Source organism: Mytilus edulis, chromosome 3 (genome assembly GCF_963676685.1).
Source record: "Mytilus edulis chromosome 3, xbMytEdul2.2, whole genome shotgun sequence".
In the NCBI taxonomy this organism is placed as follows: Eukaryota; Metazoa; Mollusca; class Bivalvia; order Mytilida; family Mytilidae; genus Mytilus; species Mytilus edulis.
Genome location: NC_092346.1, coordinates 98,458,426 through 98,473,385, shown reverse-complemented (window position 1 = coordinate 98,473,385; position 14,960 = coordinate 98,458,426).

The following is a 14,960-nucleotide window of genomic DNA, read 5'->3' as shown; positions in this document are numbered from 1 at the left end:
ACAACAATACATTTAATCGTTACGTAATGGTTTTAATGTTATAAAGAGACCGTCACTGTTATATAAAGTGACTACATCCCTTTATAACATAAAAACCACTACGTAACGATTGGATTTATTGTGGTAGTAGTCTTTGTTATTCCAAAGCCTGAGATGAATTATAGATTGCATATATCTGGGTTAATTATAATTAGTCGTCGTTTACGTGAGAGAGTGTTGTTAGTTCGTCATCTGGATGATTTATCTCGAGCTTAAGAATACTCGACAACAAAGCAAGATACTACGACTCTGTGTGTCATATCCGTGGTCGTCTGTTACATAGATATTTCTGTGTGTCATATCCATGGTCATCTGTTACATAGATATTTCTGTGTGTCATATCCATGGTCATCTGTTACATAGATATTTCTGTGTGTCATATCCATGGTCATCTGTTACATATATTGTGTGTCATATCATTGGTCATCTGTTACATAGATATTTCTGTGTGTCATATCCATGGCCATATGTTACATAGATTGTGTGTCATATCCATGGTCATCTGTTAAATAGATTGTGTGTCATATCCATGGTCACCTGTTACATAGATTGTGTGTCATATCCATGGTCATCTGTTACATAGACTGTGTGTCATATCCATGGTCATCTGTAACATAGATATTTCTGTGTGTCATATCCATGGTCATCTGTTACATAGATTGTGTGTCATATTCTTTGATATCCAAAATCTTCGACCTCAACCATGTTTGACATTCTGAATATTTATACCTCAATTTTGATATTTTCAATCGTTTATATTTGATATCCTTAATCCTTGACATTTTAAACTTTTGATATTCTAATTCCTTTACAACCGCAATCTATGACCTTCTTAGTTTTTGTCAAACTGAAACTGATTTTTTGGTTATCTGTGATACTCGCAGTCTTTGCTATTCCCCAATCTTTGATATTAGCAAGCTTTGATATATAAATTTTTGACAACCTCAAGTTTTGGTAATTTTTTTTTATATCATCAATCTTTGACATTATCATTTTAATACATCTTCAATCTTTGATATCTCTTATAATTTTTGTATTCTTCAGTCTTGTACATCCTCAACATTTCAGATTCGCATTCTAAGACATTTTCAATCTAAGACATTCTCAATCTTCGACATCCGCAATCTTTGAAATCCAATCTTTGACTTTCTCACTATTTCACATCTTGAATCGTTGAATCCATAAAAATATTTGACATCCTCAATCTTTGACATATATATTATGTATATATTTATTCTTCTCAACCTTTGCACAAGGAATAGCAAAGACTACTACAACAATAAATGCAATCGTTACGTAATGGATTTAGTGTTATAGAGAGACAGTCACTGTTATACAGCGATCATACAAGTACTTTAATCGACAATATTATGCGAACACACATTTGTATATAGTTAATTAAAGTACTTGTATGTCCCCTGTATAACAGTGACTGTCTCTTTATAACATAAAAACCACTACGTAACAATTGGTTTATTGTTGTAAAAGTCTTTGATACTTCAAAGCTTGATATGAATAATCGATTGAAAATATCTGGGTTATAATTAGTCGTCGTTTACATGAGAGAGTGTTGTTAGTTCGTCATCTGGATGATTTATCTCGAGCAGCAGCTTAAGAAACTAGACCGAAACAAATGAAGAAACTACGACTCTGTGATTCATATCCATGGTCATCTGTTGCATAGATATTTCCATTAGATCAACCAAATTATTATTGCACCCGTTAAACTTTCGTGGGAATTACTTCTTTTCTTCCATTGAGAACTCTAGGTTGTTCAATTGCTCTCTCGTTAGCCTTATCAAAGAAGTCATGATATCCCAGAAATATATTTCCAACTGTGAAATGTATACGCCATATGCAGGTATTGCTTGAATGAACTGGAAATATTACAATGTGAAAATAGAAAACTTTGTTTTATGGTAATTATAAAAAAAAGAAGATCTGGTATGATTGCCAATGAGACAACTAATGTTTAGTTTACGACCAACCTTAAGTTTTAGTCCGAAGTTAAAAAAAAAGATATCACGACTTTGTTTGTTGTATCCATTAGTATCATAACTTGAAATGATTAAATGATCATCAATAGCGGGATATCTGTATGAAATATAGTACGATCACTGTCACAATTGACAATAGTAGCAGCACAGTCGTAAATAATAGCAGCAAAGTCGACAGTAACAGGAGTGCCGACTGCTAGTTGAAAAATACATCCACCAAACGGAACCTGCATGTTATCAATCAAACATTTTGATCAGGCAACATCTATTAATTTTTGTTTGTTTGAATAAGAAGTGTTTTTTATGTCGTTATAAAGCTAGCTTTATTTCAATAATTACATCATAATTGATAACATAATGGTTGCATATTATTAACACTGCAGTCATATGAAAGGTTAATTTATTATTTATTCATAAATAACATTGAGAATGGAAATGGGGAATGTGCCAAAGAGACAACAACCCGACCATAGAAAAAAAAAACAACAGCAGAAGGTCATAAATGCATGATCCTTTAAAGATGCAACTTTTAATCAAAGTACTGGAGAACTGAAAATAGGATGATCGTAAACTCCAGAGGATGGTCTCAGACGAAAATCATATCTCTACACCTGAAAGTTAGATTAAGGTTCAGAGATATACTTTTTTCTGAGACAAGTTCCTGTTTGGATGATGAATAAATGACAGGGAATTCAACCTCAACTCAATAATTATTGTATTGTTTTGACATAATCATTTGTTATCAGTATAATTGTTGTTAAATATTATATTTATATTTGTATAATAGTTATATATATATATATATATATATATATATATATATATATATATAGTTTGCCAAAAGTTAAGCATCCCCTATTTGAATTGCATTGAATGTTTTTTTCATTTAAAAAATCAGTTATTCCTCAAAAAAAAGAAAAAAAAAGAAAAAAAAAGGGCAACAGTAGTATACCGCTATTCGAAATTCATAAATCGATTGACAAAAAAACAAACCCGGGTTACAAACTAAAACTGAGGGAAACACATCTAATTTAAGTTTAAAAACTACGACACAAAAGAAACTTAGCACAAACATGTAACGCACACAAAAAACGAACTATAATATAACAATAGATATAGGAAGATGTGCAAATGAGACAACACTCCATCCAAATAACAATTTATAAAAGTAAACCATTATAGGTCAATGTACGGCCTTCATGTCCATTTTCCTGACTTGGTACAGGACATGTTAAGAAAACAAATGGTGAGTTGAACCTCCCGCTTTCATGGCAATGTTAAATATAACATTAAAATGACAACATTACATGACAGGACTACAATACATGTTTATATGTTGTAGTGCACAAGTCTAAATGTTTTTATATTGTACTTCTGACTAAGACTATCGTTAGAAAATATGTCTTCCAATTTATTCATTTATTCATCAATATTACTAATTTGGTCTCTCTATATAAAAGAAGAATACTAGTACTCTGTCTCTGCTTGTATGTGCGCGTTTAATTTATGTCAATGCAAATACGATTTATATTTTGTATTTATAATTAATTTGGTTTGGTTGAGCGCCTTCCATCTATTTATTTAGATTTTTTTGTAATGGAGTTCTAGGGACAGTAAAATGAAGTCGATACTTGTGCATATCGAAAGACCAGTGACTTATCTAGTGGATGTATTTGGTTGATGTATGCCATACTTATGTACGTGTATGTTTGTACTTAAATCTGGGGGTTGGTTTTCCTTTTGAGTTGTATCACAGTATGACGTTCCGGAGCCTTTCGTAGCAGACTATACGATATGAATTTTGCTCATTGCTGAATGCACTACTGTGACGTGTTATTATTTACCACTTTGTCCTTAAGTGTTTAATCATCGCCATCCTCAGTCTTTGACATCCCCAATCTTTGACATCCTCAATCTTTGAAATCTTCAATCATCGCCATCCTCAATTTTTGATATCCTGTTTCTTTAATATCTTCAATCAACGATATCCTCAATCTTTGAAATACAAAGTCTTTGACATCCCCAATCTTTGATATCTTCAATCGATGGTATCCTCAATCTTTGAAATACAAAGTCTTTGACATCCCCAATCTTTGATATCTTCAATCGATGGTATTCTAAATCTTTGAAATACAAAGTCTTTGACATCCCCAATCTATGATATCTTCAATCGATGGTATCCTCAATCTTTGAAATACAAAGTCTTTGACATCCCCAATCTTTGATATCTTCAATCGATGGTATCCTCAATCTTTGAAATACAAAGTCTTTGACATCCTCAATCTTTGATATCTTCAATCGATGGTATCCTCAATCTTTGAATTACAAAGTCTTTGACATCCCCAATCTTTGATATCTTCAATCGATGGTATTCTAAATCTTTGAAATACAAAGTCTTTGACATCCCCAATCTATGATATCTTCAATCGATGGTATCCTCAATCTTTGAAATACAAAGTCTTTGACATCCCCAATCTTTGATATCTTCAATCGATGGTATCCTCAATCTTTGAAATACAAAGTCTTTGGCATTCCGAATCTATGATATCTTCAATCGATGGTATCCTCAATCTTTGAAATACAAAGTCTTTGACATCCCCAATCTTTGATATCTTCAATCGATGGTATCCTCAATCTTTGAAATACAAAGTCTTTGACATCCCCAATCTTTGATATCTTCAATCGATGGTATCGTCAATCTTTGAAACACAAAGTCTTTGACATCCCCAATCTTTGATATCTTCAATCGATGGTATCCTCAATCTTTGAAATACAAAGTCTTTGACATCCCCAATCTTTGATATCTTCAATCGATGGTATTCTAAATCTTTGAAATACAAAGTCTTTGACATCCCCAATCTATGATATCTTCAATCGATGGTATCCTCAATCTTTGAAATACAAAGTCTTTGACATCCCTAATCTTTGATATCTTCAATCGATGGTATCCTCAATCTTTGAAATACAAAGTCTTTGACATCCCGAATCTATGATATCTTCAATCGATGGTATCCTCAATCTTTGAAATACAAAGTCTTTGACATCCCCAATCTTTGATATCTTCAATCGATGGTATCCTCAATCTTTGAAATACAAAGTCCTTGACATCCCCAATCTTTGATATCTTCAATCGATGGTATCGTCAATCTTTGAAACACAAAGTCTTTGACATCCCCAATTTTTGATATCTTCAATCGATGGTATTCTAAATCTTTGAAATACAAAGTCTTTGACATCCCCAATCTATGATATCTTCAATCGATGGTATCCTCAATCTTTGAAATACAAAGTCTTTGACATCCCCAATCTATGATATCTTCAATCGATGGTATCCCCAATCTTTGAAATACAAAGTCTTTGACATCCCCAATCTTTGATATCTTCAATCGATGGTATCCTCAATCTTTGAAATACAAAGTCTTTGACATCCCCAATCTTTGATATCTTCAATCGATGGTATCCTCAATCTTTGAAATACAAAGTCTTTGACATCCCCAATCTTTGATATCTTCAATCCATGGTATCCTCAATCTTTAAAATACAAAGTCTTTGACATCCCCAATCTTTGATATCTTCAATCGATGGTATCCTCAATCTTTGAAATACAAAGTCTTTGACATCCCCAATCTTTGATATCTTCAATCGATGGTATCCTCAATCTTTGAAATACAAAGTCTTTGACATCCTCAATCTTTGATATCTTCAATTGATGGTATCCTCAATCTTTAAAATACAAAGTCTTTGACATCCCCAATCTTTGATATCTTCAATCGATGGTATCCTCAATCTTTGAAATACAAAGTCTTTGACATCCCCAATCTTTGATATCTTCAATCGATGGTATCCTCAATCTTTGAAATACAAAGTCTTTGACATCCCCAATCTTTGATATCTTCAATCGATGGTATCCTCAATCTTTGAAATACAAAGTCTTTGACATCCTCAATCTTTGATATCTTCAATCGATGGTATTCTAAATCTTTGAAATACAAAGTCTTTGACATCCCCAATCTATGATATCTTCAATCGATGGTATCCTTAATCTTTGAAATACAAAGTCTTTGACATCCCCAATCTATGATATCTTCAATCGATGGTATCCCTAATCTTTGAAATACAAAGTCTTTGACATCCCCAATCTTTGATATCTTCAATCGATGGTATCCTCAATCTTTGAAATACAAAGTCTTTGACATCCCCAATCTTTGATATCTTCAATCGATGGTATCCTCAATCTTTGAAATGCAAAGTCTTTGACATCCCCAATCTTTGATATCTTCAATCGATGGTATCCTCAATCTTTGAAATACAAAGTCTTTGACATCCCCAATCCTGGATATCTTCAATCGATGGTATCCTCAATCTTTGAAATACAAAGTCTTTGACATCCCCAATCTTTGATATCTTCAATCGATGGTATCCTCAATCTTTGAAATACAAAGTCTTTGACATCCCCAATCTTTGATATCTTCAATCTATGATATCCTCAATCTTTGAAATCTTAAATCATCGCCATCCTCAATCTTTGATATATCATCAATCTTTAATATGTGAAATTATATTCTTTTTTATGTACTTAGAACGACAAAATTATTTTATATTTATTCCTGTATGAAGTTTACATTTTCTGTCGTAAAACACGCAAAGCAATGAATGTGCTTGTAAAATTTGATAGATGCTTTTTTGTGCTTCTTTGTTAAATATTTGTTTGTTTTGAGATTGTGTGACATAGTGATGACTGCTGTATCCATATTTGGACAATTATACCTATTATGTCTGTTTTGTTCACGCATCGTTGTAAATATAATATAATTTGATGCGACTGGCATACAATTGAGAGGTTTAGCGCTATAAAACCAGGGTCAAACCACTTTTTTCTACATTTGAAAATGCCTTGATGTGCTTTATTATTTGATTTTCCATTTGGTTATGGACTTTCCGTTTTGAATTTTCCTCTGAGTTTTTAGTGATTTTACTTGTTGTCAATCTTTGATATCCTCAATCACTTATATTTTTAATTTTTGATTTCTTCAATCTTTGACATCCTGAATTTTTGGCATCCTATATCTTTGATACCATCAATCTTTGATATCCTCAATCTTTGATATCTTTATTTTTTTATATTCTCAATCTTTGACATCCTCATTCTTTGATATCAGAAATATTTGACCTTCACGATTTTTGACATTCTCAATTTGTTACATCCCTAATTTTGATAATTTCAATCGTTCATACCCTCAAATATTCACGTCCTCAAATTTTGATATCCTCAATCCTTGACATTTTTAACTTTTGATAATGTTATTCCTTTACCACCGTAATCTTTGATAGCCATAGTTCTTGACCTTCTCAATTTTTGTCATACTGAAACTGATTTTCTGTTATCTTTGATATTCATAGTCTTTGCTATTCCGTATCTTTGATCTTCTCTAGCTTTGACATACAGTTTTTGACAACCTCAGTTTCTTGTTTTTTTTTTGTTTTTTTTTTATATCATCAATCTTTGACATTATCATTTAAACGCATTCTCAACCTTTTCTTTTTTAATCTTTGATATCTCTTATAATTTTTGTATTCTTCAGTCTTTCACATCCTCAATATGTCACATTCTCAATCTTCGACATCCGCAATCTTTGACTTTCTCATTATTTCACATCTTCAGTCGTTGAATCCATAAAAATATTTGACATCCTCAATCTTTGACATATATATTATGTATATATTTATTCTTCTCAACCTTTGCACAAGATAGCAAAGACTACTACAACAATAAATCCAATCGTTACATAGTGGATTTAGTGTAATAAAGAGACAGTCACTGTTATACAACGGACATACGAGTACTTTAATTAACTATATACGAATTTGTGTTGGTATATTGTCGATTAAAGTACTTGTATGTCCGCTGTATAACAGTGACTGTCTCTTTATATTACTAAATTCACTACGTAAAGATTGCATTTATTGTTGTAGTAGTCTTTGCTATTCTAAAGCTTGGGATGGATAATCGATTGAATATATCTGGGTTATAAAAAGCCGTCGTGTACATGAGAGAGTGATATTAGTTAATCATGTGGATGATTTATGTCGAACTTAAGAATACTCTACAAAAATAGAAGCTACTACAGCTCTGTTTGTCATATCCATGGTCATCTGTTACATAGATATTTCCATTAGAACAACCAAATCATTATTGCACTCCTCAAACTTACGAAGGAATTACTTCTTTTGTTCTATTCGGAACCCTTGATTCAACTGCTTTCTCGTTATTTTTATCAAAGAAGTCATGATAGCCCTGAAATATCTTGTCAATTGGTAAATGTACACGCTATATGCAGGGGTTGCTTGAATGAACTGGAAATATTACAATGTGAAAACTGAAAACTTTGTTTCAGGGTTATCATAAAAAGGAAGATGTGGTATCATTGCTAATGAGACAACTAATGTTTAGTTTACGACCTACATTAAGTTTTAGCTCGAAGTTAAAAAAATTTGTCACGACTGTTGTATCCATTAGTATCATAACTTGAAAATATTCAATGATCAACAATAGCGGGATATCATCTATCTACCGGATTGTGTAGATCTATCATAATTCTAGATTCTACTTATTCTACTTACAAGATACCCCTGTATGAATACTGTACGATTACTGTCACAGTCGACTATAACAGGGGTGCCGACTGCTAGTTGAAAAATACACCACCAAACGGTTATCAATCAAACATTTTGATCAGGCAACATCTGTTAACTTTTGTTCGTTTGAATCAGAAGTGTTTTTTATGATGTTATAAAGATAGCTTTATTTCATTAATTACATCATAATTGATTACATAGTGCTGCAGTCATATGAAAGGTTAATTTGTTATCTATTCATAAATGCATGATCCTTAAAAGTTGATCAAAGTACTGAAAAACTGAAAATCGGATGACCGTAAACTCCGGAGGATGGTCTCAGACAAAAATCATATCTCTATACCTCAGGTTCAGAAATATATTTTTTTCTGAGACAAGTTCCTGTGCAGATGATGAATAAATGACAGGGAATTCCACCTCAACGCAATAAATATTATATTGTTGTGATGTAATCTGGTTTGTTTAAGAAATAATAGATACAAGCTATACTTTATTGTAGTTTTAACATGGGTAGGCATTATATTCGTGATTATTTTTGTCCGAGCGATATTTTGATTCTGAATAGGACAATTAAGGTAATTTCTATGTCCGACAAGTATTAGTGTAAAAGCGTTTGTGTAGGCTTTTCCATGAACCTCCTTTTTTATTTGTAAAGAAGCAAACGGCTGGCACTGTGATTTTTCAGAGGGAGGAGTTTGAACAGCCATCATGTTGTAGCCAGTGCAAATCAAGCAAAAGGGATGCTCAGCAGAAACACCAAGAAAGCTCCACCGCAAAAACAAAATCATTGCTGTCAACGCACTAGTAAGACCAAGATTGGAGTGCAGCCATATAGGATCCTTTTACACAAGAAAATATAGTCATACTAGAGCGGGAACAGAGAAGAGCATCTCGCTACAATCTTAACGACTACAGTAACGAATCAAGTGTCACTGGCATGATGAGCAAGCTTAACTGGATACCTCTATACCAATGCAGAGTTAGCAGCAGATTAATCTGATTTTACAAAATTGTAAATGGACTAGTAGCAATTCCAACAGAAACTTACCTGATTCCATTAAACAGAACGTACTTCAATACGGCATACACTATCTTCAAGACATGACTACTTCAAATTCTCTTTCTTTCCAGTAATTTTTATTTTATAAAATCTAAATATTATATTTACCGATATACTGTGACAGTTATCCGAACAGTTGATCACAGATTTTCTTTTGTTTTACGATATTGTTATATGCTATGATTTATACCATTTAGACAAAATATTAGCCTGTTAATACTATCGATTTTCGAAGGGTTTGTAGTTTTGTCTAGGAAAATTAACGCATATTATATTTTCATTTTCCGGTATTCCATCCAATATATTATTTCCTTTAGCACGTTAAATGTCACGTTACAACGCAATATATTGTTTATAACATTTTATTTCTGTTTTATAGGAAATAAACATGTTTACCACATTTAGTGCACAAGTCCCTATGTTTTGATATTGTACTTCCGACTAAGATTACAATTAGAAAGTATGTCTTCCAAATATTCATTTATTCAAGAAATATTACTAATTTGGTCTCTATGTGTAAAAGAAGAATACCAGCACTCTGTCTCTGCTTGTATGTGCGCGTTTAATTTATGCCAATGCATGTGTGTGGTGTGGTTGAGCGCCTATTTATTTAGATGTTTCTGTAATGGAGTTCTAGGAAAAGTAAAATGAAGTCGGTACCTGTGCCTATCACAAGACCAGTGACTGTTAACTAGTGGTTGTATTCGGTTGATGTATGCCATACTTGTGTTTGCACTGACAATATGGGGGTTGGTTTTCCTTTTGAGCTGTATCACAGTATGGCGTTCCGGAGCCTTGTATAGCTGACTATACGGTATGAGTTTTGTTCATTGCTGAAGGCACTATTGTGACGTGTTATTAACTTCTACTTTTTCCTTTAGTCTTTATAATCATCGACATCCTCAATCTTTATTTCGTAGTGCATTTCTTTTAGAACATAAATGAAAATTAAAAAAATCCCACCTGCGCTTTGTGTGTTGTACTACTTTTAGGACAAGTTATATCAAAATTATAAAAACCTCATCGGCTCTAACTCAAAATATGGACAATGTTATGTTTAGGGCGTCTTGGAATCTTTTGACAGCTTCCGAAGTGGTACTTTTTAACCTTTTTCAACTGGACCAAATCACTACTTTCCTTTAAAATTCTAGACCCAAATTTGTTTTACAATGTAATTTCACCCTCCTACTTGCCATTTGAGGCATAAAACATGGAGAAATAAATTTGAAAGGGGTATAAAAAATATTGGCAAGTAACCCACTGTCAACACTAGGGACTATATTTGTGGACAAAATCAAGGGACGACAATTGTGGTCTCGGACCTAATAGTACCCATATTTTGACAATTTTACCAATTATGCATGTTTTGTTCACGCATCGTTGTAAATATAATGGAATGTGATGCGACTGTCATACAATTGAGAGGTTTAGCGCAGGGTCAATCCACCATTTTTCTACATTTTGAAATGCCTCTACCAAGCCAGGAATATGACAGTTGTTGTCCAGTCGTTTGATGTGTTTTATTATTTGATTTTGCCATTTGGTTAGGGATTTTCCGTTTTGAATTTTCATCGGAGTTCAGTATTTTTCTGATTTTACATTTTCCATCTTTGACATCCTCAATCACTGATATTTTTAATTTTTGATATCTTCAATCTTTGACATCCTGAATTTTTGGCATCTTCAACCCTTGATATCATCAATCTTTGATATCCGAAATCTTTGACCTCCACCATTTTTGACATCCTGGATTTTGATATTTTCAACCGTTCATACCCTCAAATTTTCACGTCCTCAAATTTTGATATACTCAATCCTTGACATTTTAAACATTTGATATCCTCTATTCTTGACATTTTAAACTTTTGATATTTAAATTTCTTTACAACCGCAATCTTTGATAGCAATAGTTCTTGAACTTCTCAATTATTGTCATACTGAAACTGTTTTTTGTTCTCTTTGATTTTCGCAGTCTTTACTATTCCCAATCTTTGATATTCTCAAGCTTTAACATAAATATTTGACAACCTCAATTTTTGGTATTTTCATTTTTGATATCATCAATTTTTGACATTATCATTTTAACAAATCTTCAAACTTTTTCTTTTTTAATCTTTGATATCTCTTATAATTTTCGTATGCCTCAGTCTTTCACATCCGCAATCTTCGATTTTCAATCTTTAATATTCCCAATCTTTGACATCCATAATCTTCTACATCTAGATTAGTGGTATTCTCAAATTTTGAAATCTTCAATTTTTGACATCCTCAATCTATGACATTCTTGACCTGTGGCATCCTTAATATATGATATTCTCAATTTTTTACCACCTCAATCTTTGACATCATCAATCATCTTCAATCTTTGATATCCTCAATCTTTAAAATTCTCAATCTTTGATATCCTCAACATTTCATAACTTCAAACTTTGACATCTTAAGTATCTTTGACATTTTCGATGTTTGATTTTCCAAAATTTTGATATTCTGAATCTTTGTAAAACGATTTGCCTACTCTTTAATATCCAGCATGATAGTTACAAATATGATTAATGTAATGTAGGCAACTTAATAGATTTTTTTTCTTAAAGACCGTGCTTAATATCTTTTTATTTTTCTATATTGCTAGCAAAAAACAGTTTGACGAGTTTATTTACAACCACTGGATCGATGTCACTACTGGTGGAGATTTTATTCCCCGAGGTATCACTATTCCAGTAGTCAGCACTTCTGTGTTGACACGAGTTGACATTGATATGGTCATAATTATAAACTATCTGTTTACAAAACTTTGAATTTTTGAAATGTTGTTGTTATTAGTTTCCATACCTATGTAGTAATTGCGCATTAAATTCATATAACATAAATATTATGTAGATACTTTCAGTCCTTAATTTATTTCTTTATTACATTTTGGGGAGTAGTTTTATGAAACTGAGACGAACATAGTTGACTACAAAAAAGTATTTATATGGAGAACATAACAAAAGGTAATAGGAAAATGAAAAAAAAAATAAAAAATGACCGAATTTCCTTTTGTATGCAGCGCGGAAGCGCTTCATTTTATAAAATGTGCTCAACGCTTTTACAATCCTATGATATTACAAAAAGAAGCATTCAATTCTCAAATAAAAAATATTTTATTTTAAAAAAAAATGAGTCCTGCAAAATTTTCAATATGTATATCGACTGGGACAAGAAACTGTGCATATTTCCATTTTTTTTAAATTTTAACTGTTAACGTGATCATTAATGGACTAAGTGGGATAACTCAGTTCTAACTTGTTGTTGGATAATTGTTATAAAAAATCAAACCCCAAAAAATAAAAGATATTGAAAATCACTTAAAAAGAGGAAAGTTGTGACTTGATCTACGAATGATATGCTGCATAAAAAACGGCTAAAATGCAGTATGTTATCTTTTAAAAGATACCTCATAATTCCATTAAAAACAAAATACTGTAAATGTATTTCATAAAAGCTATTTTTTTATAAGTGAAAAAAATTGCATTTACGTTGCTTTGTGTTCATTTAAAACAATACGTTTATTGTATGATACCGTCATACAATTGAGAGGTAAAGCTATACAACCAGGTTTAATCAATCATTCTCTACATAAGACAATGCCTGTAGCAATTCAGAAATATGAAAGTTGTTGTCCATTTGTTTGATGAGGTTGAGCTTTTCGTTTTGAATTTTCATCGGAGTTCAGTATTTTTGTGATTTTACCTTTTTCCTGTATTAGTTATTATTTTTTATTTTTTATTCTGATCGGATATTGTTTTGTGTTTTATCGTTTGTAGTTGTAATTCTATTTTTTATTTTCTATTCGTCTGTTAAAGTAAAATTAATTAATTGCCCAGTTCATTTGTACGATTATAATTTAAAGCTACTATGTGTACATGTTTTATTCATTTTACAATTATATATTAAAATATTCTTGTAATTGTTATAAAATACGTTAAATAACATAATTACAAATTTATCCCGATTCATATCTAATTTTTAGAAATTTACCAGTGAGGTCACTTTTTGTGGCGTTGTAGAAACATTCGTGTGAAAAGTAAAATAAAAATACTTAACTCTGTGACACAAAGTTTGTAATTCTATTATGCTGATTTTGCGTACTGTCCTAAATTAATTTTAGGTTTTCGTTGTTATTATGTGGTTAACAAGTCGAAATGTAAATATATTATTTATATGTATTGTATATGTATTTCTCTGTCCTGGGTGTTCTTGAGTTTATTTGTACTGTATTCCTGTCATGTAATGTTGTCATTTCAGTGACATGTTTAACATTGTCATAAAGTGCGAGGTTTGGCTAGCCACAAACCAGGTTCAACCCACCTTTTTTCTGAAAATGTCATGTGCTAAGTCAGTAATGTGGCAGTTGTTATCTAAAAGTTCGTTTCTATTTATGTTGCATTGTCGTTGTTTTTGTTGCACTTAAAGGGGCTCGCGGGTATAAATCATTTTTTTTTCTAATATAGGATTTCGCTATATTTTTTTATAAATGAACTTTATCATATATTTTTTTGAAATAGAAAAATGAAAATAAAAAAATGGGGTCACCGTTCATTTAAGCTCATAATCTGCCTTCGAAAGAGGCATACATTTTTGTTTATGTCCCTTTTTTCTGTTAAACTAATAGGAGAAATACATACAGGTAATATTGAAATAAAAAAAGAACTAAATTCCAGAAATCGCTTAAATTTTACAATTATTTAAGTTTATGTACAGCTTATTTGAAAACAATAATAAAAAATGTAGGTCACCGATGAGTTAAAAAAGATGTTTAAATTTTAATGCAAAAAATGGCATTTTTGTCCCAAAGGGAGATAATTTGGAGCTTTTTCAATGATATAAACATTTTAAAAGTCATCTGGGGCCAAACCGAATCATTTGTATTATGATTTTTGTACCATATCATAAAGTAATAACTAATAGTGTAATAAATTAAATTTGTAATGAAAAAACAAATGTTTAATTTTTTGCTGAAATTTTTGTACCCGCGAGCCTCCGTGTTTCTGTTGTTTCATTGTTTTGCTTGGTTTTAGTTTGTTACCCGGATTTGTTTTCTCTCAATCGATTTATGACTGGTTAACAGCGGTATATTACTGTTGCCTTCATTTATATTTCTAAATAACGTACATAAGTACAATTCGACATCGATTCTAGGCTTTTATACCCTCGCTTTAAAAAAATTGGGGTATACTGTTTAACTTTGT